Raw genomic sequence first — 7890 nt, 5'->3', positions numbered from 1 at the left:
ATCGTTCAACTGCGCGTCCAGCCTTTCAAGCAGGCCGGACGCCGTTTTTGCGATGCCGAGGCCACCTTCAGGCGCCCCAACACGCTTCGTTCTCGCAAAGGGTAGCACTTTGCACAGTCCGAGACGACGGCGTTCGAGCTCGCAACGGCGCCCTCCCCGCAGGGCCGGGTATCGCCACGCGGCAAGAAGCACGCAACATTCTCGATAGACCGGTTGTGTCGACTCGATCGCGGCTTGCGGTTTCTCTCGAGCCCGCAGCACTGGTGGACCGACCGACACTTGCAACGTAGCCGAGACGGCAAAGCCGCTAGGCGACGGGTCACGCCCGCGCCTTCGGCGCTTTCGTATTTGATTCGTCCGAGGACGATGCGGAACACACTTCGATATCGTGGAAAAAGCGTCGTCCGACAACCAGCCCCTAACGCATCAAGCGGATGAGGCTGCAGACGTCAGCTGTGGGATCCACGGGAGCGATACCGGGGACACGCTTGACGGGCACGAAGCCCGCCGCATATCAAACACCCAGGTCGCTTTGGGGGCGACTGCTCTCTGGGACCCCCATATAATAGCAGCGATAAGTACCCAGACCTCCATGGGGCCGTACTCGTGCCACTTTCGACGAGCGTTTGGCGAAAATCGTGCCGCCTCGTAACGCCGCGAGCAAGATTGAAAGCTTACGTCGGCAGCACAATGCCGAAGTCGTGAAAGCGCAGCGCGTCCACCGAATGCGCGAACGGCAATTTCTCACCAATGGCCAGTACGGTTTCCTGCACAATTGCCTGTCTGTCGCCCTACGGGGCCCCCGGCCGATCGATTCGAGGCACGCTAGCACGGCCCCTTCGCCATTTCCGAGCACGAGTGCGAACAGTGCGGGCGGCGTGCTCGACGCCCCGGCTGACGTCGTTTCGGACTTTGTCTCTTCGCGTGCTCGCGGCAACGCCGCGGCCAACGACGACGTCTGCGCGGTTCTTTGCCGGTTCCCGGCGTGCTACAGTGCAGCCCTCTGCAGGGTGACACCGGCTCCGTCGTGGCCGTGCGGCGGCTTGTACGCAAAAGTTGCGTCAAAGGCGTCGCGCTCGCGCCGCCCCGGCACACGCGGTTTCGGACTTTGTCTCTTCCAGCGCTCGCGTAGTCGTGGGCACGATTGTCGACGTCGCAACGGTGCGCGGACACCGCCACGAGCACGCGCAAGACGAAAATCGCACTACGGTACAATGTCGGCCGGGGCCGTACGGCCCCTTACAGTAGCAGCGATAAGTGCCCAGACCTCCATGGGGCCGTACTCGTGCGACGCGGCGGCGTACTGCGCCGAGCCGAGCGCCAATATTTGGCTTTTGCAGGGCGGATTCGAGCTCTGGCGATCGCCGCGGTACCGCCGCTCACCGATTCAAGGCACGCTAGCGCGGCCCCTTCGCCATTTCCGAGCACGCGTGCGAACAGTGCGGGCGGCGTGCTCGACGCCCCGGCTGACGTCGTTTCGGACTTTGTCTCTTCGCGTGCTCGCGGCAACGCCGCGGCCAACGACGACGTCTGCGCGGTTCTTTGCCGGTTCCCGGCGTGCTACAGTGCAGCCCTCTGCAGGGTGACACCGGCTCCGTCGTGGCCGTGCGGCGGCTTGTACGCAAAAGTTGCGTCAAAGGCGTCGCGCTCGCGCCGCCCCGGCACACGCGGTTTCGGACTTTGTCTCTTCCAGCGCTCGCGTAGTCGTGGGCACGATTGTCGACGTCGCAACGGTGCGCGGACACCGCCACGAGCACGCGCAAGACGAAAATCGCACTACGGTACAATGTCGGCCGGGGCCGTACGGCCCCTTACAGTAGCAGCGATAAGTGCCCAGACCTCCATGGGGCCGTACTCGTGCGACGCGGCGGCGTACTGCGCCGAGCCGAGCGCCAATATTTGGCTTTTGCAGGGCGGATTCGAGCTCTGGCGATCGCCGCGGTACCGCCGCTCACCGATTCAAGGCACGCTAGCGCGGCCCCTTCGCCATTTCCGAGCACGCGTGCGAACAGTGCGGGCGGCGTGCTCGACGCCCCGGCTGACGTCGTTTCGGACTTTGTCTCTTCGCGTGCTCGCGGCAACGCCGCGGCCAACGACGACGTCTGCGCGGTTCTTTGCCGGTTCCCGGCGTGCTATAGTGCAGCCCTCTGCAGGGCGACACCGGCTCCGTCGTGTCCGTGCGGCGGCTTGTACGCAAAAGTTGCGTCAAAGGCGTCGCGCTCGCGCCGCCCCGGCACACGCGGTTTCGGACTTTGTCTCTTCCAGCGCTCGCAACCATGTCGGGGCCGACGCCGACGACTGCGTGGTGTTTCAACGATTGCCGGCGTGACACAATGCAGCTGCGTGCGGGATGCCAGCGATTCCGTCGTGTCCGTGCGGCGGCTTGTACGCAAAAGTTGTGTCAAAGGCGTCGCGCTCGCGCCGCCCCGGCACACGCGGTTTCGGACTTTGTCTCTTCCAGCGCTCGCGTAGTCGTGGGCACGATTGTCGACGTCGGAACGGTGCGCGGACACCGCCACGAGCACGCGCAAGACGAAAATCGCACTACGGTACAATGTCGGCCGGGGCCGTACGGCCCCTTACAGTAGCAGCGATAAGTGCCCAGACCTCCATGGGGCCGTACTCGTGCGACGCGGCGGCGTACTGCGCCGAGCCGAGCGCCAATATTTGGCTTTTGCAGGGCGGATTCGAGCTCTGGCTATCGCCGCGGTACCGCCGCTCACCGATTCAAGGCACGCTAGCGCGGCCCCTTCGCCATTTCCGAGCACGCGTGCGAACAGTGCGGGCGGCGTGCTCGACGCCCCGGCTGACGTCGTTTCGGACTTTGTCTCTTCGCGTGCTCGCGGCAACGCCGCGGCCAACGACGACGTCTGCGCGGTTCTTTGCCGGTTCCCGGCGTGCTATAGTGCAGCCCTCTGCAGGGCGACACCGGCTCCGTCGTGTCCGTGCGGCGGCTTGTACGCAAAAGTTGCGTCAAAGGCGTCGCGCTCGCGCCGCCCCGGCACACGCGGTTTCGGACTTTGTCTCTTCCAGCGCTCGCGTAGTCGTGGGCACGATTGTCGACGTCGGAACGGTGCGCGGACTACGCCACGAGCACGCGCAAGCCGAAAATCGCACTACGGTACAATGTCGGCCGGGGCCGTACGGCCCCTTACAGTAGCAGCGATAAGTGCCCAGACCTCCATGGGGCCGTACTCGTGCGACGCGGCGGCGTACTGCGCCGAGCCGAGCGCCAATATTTGGCTTTTGCAGGGCGGATTCGAGCTCTGGCGATCGCCGCGGTACCGCCGCTCACCGATTCAAGGCACGCTAGCGCGGCCCCTTCGCCATTTCCGAGCACGCGTGCGAACAGTGCGGGCGGCGTGCTCGACGCCCCGGCTGACGTCCTTTCGGACTTTGTCTCTTCGCGTGCTCGCGGCAACGCCGCGGCCAACGACGACGTCTGCGCGGTTCTTTGCCGGTTCCCGGCGTGCTATAGTGCAGCCCTCTGCAGGGTGACACCGGCTCCGTCGTGTCCGTGCGGCGGCTTGTACGCAAAAGTTGCGTCAAAGGCGTCGCGCTCGCGCCGCCCCGGCACACGCGGTTTCGGACTTTGTCTCTTCCAGCGCTCGCAACCATGTCGGGGCCGACGCCGACGACTGCGTGGTGTTTCAACGATTGCCGGCGTGACACAATGCAGCTGCGTGCGGGATGCCAGCGATTCCGTCGTGGCGGTGCGGCGGCTTGTACGCAAAAGTTGCGTCAAAGGCGTCGCGCTCGCACCGCCCCGGCACACGTGGTTTCGGACTTTGTCTCTTCGAGCGCTCGCAGCGATGTCGAGGCGATCGCTTACGTCTGCACGGTTTGCGGTGTGCTACAATGCAGCAGTCTGCCGCACTACACCTCTTGGTTGCCGAGGCCAGCACGGCAATTTACTGAAGCGAGCGCATTGCGCCCAGGCGGCAGCGGACTTTGTTGCTTCGGGAGTGCTCTTGCTGTAAAATTTGAACGGCTGCAGCTGCGCGAAGCAAGTGTACCTATTTTCACTCTCTCTCTGTCTGCCTTTGAGGCGACTGTAATTTCACTTTAAACGCAACTGGAGGCGGGAGCAACCTGATGAGAGTAGGTGGACTTCGGTACATGTAATTTAGAAATTGCTTTCAAGCTTTGAGGACATACACCTTCGCGCCATCTGCTTTCCCCGTCTCTTTGGCACTTTATAGTATGTGCTGCATGCTCTGCATTCCAAAGAAACACGCCTGTCTCTCTCCCTCTCTCACGTTCTTCTTCTTTTTGTAGCTGCTGTTGTAGAAGATGCTATGCTCTTTAATCGCTGTAACATAGAGTGCTTGCACAAGCCAACAACTTTTGCGTGTTTTTTTTTTTTTTCTCTTCCCAAGACGTTTCTGCCATTATTCACTAACTCTCGTTCTTAGTATGCAATGGAGCGTTAGCTCACGCCATCTACCTTTCTTTCTGTATTGCAAAGTCCGCAGGTTTTCCTAGTTCCGTACACAGATGGCGCCAATGCGTTTTGGCGCCAGGTTCGAACGACCTCGCTCTACTCGTGTTTGGCATTTGAATGTTTCAAAGGGGTTTGCGACAGGGGGTGGTTCTTGTGCAAGGCTGAGCTTTCCAGCTGCGTTTAAGCTATGCTAGCATGTGTGCGTATATATATATATATATATATATATATATATATATATATATATATATATATATATATATATATAAATACACAAACACACACACACACACATGCATATATACATACACACACACGGTAATGGTAAAGATGATGAGGTAGCACTTTTTTTTTTCTTTTTTTTACAATGCCTGTGTTTCAGATGGCGATCTTTCTCCCCTCTATGTTTCCGGTTGGAAGGAGTGTGCAGCGTTTTCTATATTTATTTTGTCATTCACTTCTATGTTGCTCGTCTTCGTACATGGGGCATGCTACCTAATTCTACCGGTCGATTCGACACGTTGCGATCCGTCCCGGCCTGTGCCGTATCAAAATTTTCAGTGGGCCTTGCGGTAAATAAAAAGAAATGAAGGAAATGCGCGTAGTATATTACAATTGCACACGGGCTTGAAACGAAGCCCTCAAGGAAGGTCACCTTGAGCGGTCGCATTCAGACGGAAGTAAGCATTCCCCTGGCGCGTTTTTTTTCCGCTCGCCTGTTCCGTTTTCTACGAGGTTGCCTTGGTTGGTTTCGCGTTACAAGCAAGCTTGCACTCGGGTCTCGTTTCTACGCGACAGCGTTTCGTTAACAGCGAAAGACTGAGGCGTTGCGAATTCATCCGTGAGATAGGGAGCGTTGAGTCTGTACACAGGCTGAATTTTATAATATTGCCCACGCTGTTGCTGAGGTTACCCATGTCGGCAGGGCGCCCACAAGGCAGTAGTACAATGAAGTGAAGTGAAGGACATCGCTTCTCGGCCTTTTGGCTAAGATCAAAGTGTAGTATCTGTTCTTATCAGCTTAATATCTGATACGGGTTCTATATGGACCCACGATATTAAACCTATTTTTGGAAGTTGGCGGAGTGCTTGAAGCCTGCTTCACCTCCGCCGCAGGTCGGCCCGGTATTGCACTACCTCCGGGATCGGCCCCGCTCACTTAGGTGAGACTTCATTCAATCAAAATGAAGAGCACAAGCTCAACGCGAGCACTGACTTGACACGCACCATTCCTATACTACACGCAACGATGCCGGTTCGCGGACCACGAGAGTAATTAAACTGCCACTCCATCTGTGTGTAGCGTCGCACTTGTTGCGTCGCAAATGGGACAGCCGCTCCAGCAAATTTCTAGTTATGGGCTTCGAGAAAAATTAATGAAAGCAAAAGAAAGAACCAGAATTCCTATTTGTCCGATGTCTCTGAATGATTGTCTCCTGTAAAGAGCCACTTGGGGGGATGGGGGGTAGGATTAGCCGTGGGGTTCGCAATCAATATGAATCCCACTCAAAGCCAACACTGGATTTTGGAGTTCACTATCGCTTGGATCCGTAAACCACCGCGCCCACGCAAGCTCGCCCTGCCGCCGAAATCCGCTGCCCAAGTGGAAGAAAGATTCCCTATGAAAGAAAAATAGAGTGCCCGATTTCTGGCAACTACTGTGCAGCCTTTGTGTACACATTTTCGCAGCAGTGGGACCGAGCGCCTCGAAAACAAACTTGTCGTATGCCCGAATGTGGCGAAATATATTCAAGGGTTAAAAGGTGCCTCATCTTTCTAACCTGTATGTTACGAAGACCTGTTGCTACCTTTTCATCATGAACATCATCATCATCATCATCCTGGCTACGCCCACTGCAGGGCAAAGGCATCTCCCATGATCCTCCAAGTACCCCGGTCAGGTGCCGATTGTCGCCATGTAGTCCCTAATCTAATCTGCCCTCCTACCTTTCTGCCACCCCCTGCTACGCTTCCCTCCTCTCGGAATTCAGTCTGTAACCCTTAATGGCCACCGGTTATCTTCCCCCCAGATTGCATGCCCTGCGCATGCCCATTTGTTTTTCCTGGTTTAAACTTTGGTGTCATTAACGAGCGTTTGTTCTCGCACACCCCAATCTGCTCTATTCCGATCCCCCCGTGACGCCACACCCATCATCCTTCTTTCCAGAGCCCGTTGCGTCGCCCTCAGTTACCCTTCGGTAATCCTCAAAGCTTTTTGTTGGGACACTCGTGGCATCTTTCTCGTTTAATGAAGTCAAATTTTTTTCAGTTTTGGGGGAAAACTCAATGAGCTAGGCGCGATTGTGTCCCTGGCGCCGCTCTCAACAAGATGGCGGCGCCCATGCTTTTTGCCTGCAGGTTCGGCCCTACGCAGAACACGCCTGCCGGGCAGTGTAGCCACGTTGAAGGGGCAAAGCGTAGTGCAGTGAAGCGCTTGCTCGGGCGAAAAACGCAAATATGAGCCAAACAGGAATTTCCATTATTGGAAATTCCAGTTCAGTTTGCGCATTGCGTTCGCCTAAGGTAAAGAACACAAATGCGAGTGCCACAGCAGTCAAGTCAAAGCTTAGGATTGCGTACCATTTTTTTTTTTTTTTTCGTGCCTTTTACTCCTGGCCTGCGTGGCCCTAGCGCGCATGCACACGAAAGTAATGAAATGGTGAAAACACGAAATAATGCGGTGCGGCTGTATCATATCTATTTTGTGCGCTTTGTTCTTTGTGGACTACAGCGGTGTGCGTCATGAGAAAGTTTCGGTGCCCTTCTTGGGTGACCAGTGAAGCTATATTTAAAACCACATTGATTTGTACGGTTATTGCTACAAACTGCGTGTGGGTGTTTTTCTTTTTCGCTGCCAACGATGGGTTATCGCAACCGCGATCGGTTCTGCTGCTACGCTAGACGCGTGCTTGCCAACGGTTGGCTCTATACGCGACCCGCGACGCGTGGTCGGCACATTCAAGCAGTCAATTGCAAACCGTTCCAAGAAAAAGGATGTACTCCACTTGCCACCTAGTTCGACGATTGTACTTTCTGACCCTCGAGGAAGCGCCGCCATCCCACGTTTTCTATAATACGATAAGATTCAGAGCGACCGCGACCACTTGTCTTTGTCAATATCTCGGAAACGCTTTCTTTTTCTTTTTTTTTTTAAATCCAGATACTCAGACGCGCCCGTGTTCACGCGCACTTGCTCTCTCCGATAAGCAGGGAAGCTCGGTTGGGGTGGTGTCGGGCCTTGCGCATGCGCTGCTGAGCTCGTCGCTTCGCCGGCCGGTCGATGCTGGCGCGGTACTGGTAATGAACTTCGACGTGCATGGTGAAACGTCACTTTGTATTGCCACTGTAGACTAGCAATGCAATGTGTTTGCGAGCGATTGGATAAATGAGAAAGCGTGCACTGTCTACAGTTTATGCCCCTCTAGAGTAGTGGAAATGTTGCTCCA

General features: G+C 56.4%; 1 non-coding gene across 1 annotated transcript; it reads left to right on the top strand.

Annotated features, from left to right (window-relative positions):
• The first annotated feature begins 5411 nt into the window (after window positions 1–5411).
• Window positions 5412–5603, top strand: LOC140214731 (U2 spliceosomal RNA). The gene has a single exon (XR_011891663.1). It is a non-coding gene; the product is annotated as a U2 spliceosomal RNA (small nuclear RNA).
• The last annotated feature ends 2287 nt before the right edge of the window (window positions 5604–7890 follow it).

The sequence above is a fragment of the Dermacentor andersoni genome, unplaced genomic scaffold, assembly GCF_023375885.2.
Source record: "Dermacentor andersoni unplaced genomic scaffold, qqDerAnde1_hic_scaffold ctg00000595.1, whole genome shotgun sequence".
Classification (NCBI taxonomy): Eukaryota; Metazoa; Arthropoda; class Arachnida; order Ixodida; family Ixodidae; genus Dermacentor; species Dermacentor andersoni.
This window is presented reverse-complemented; position numbering and strand designations above follow the sequence as displayed.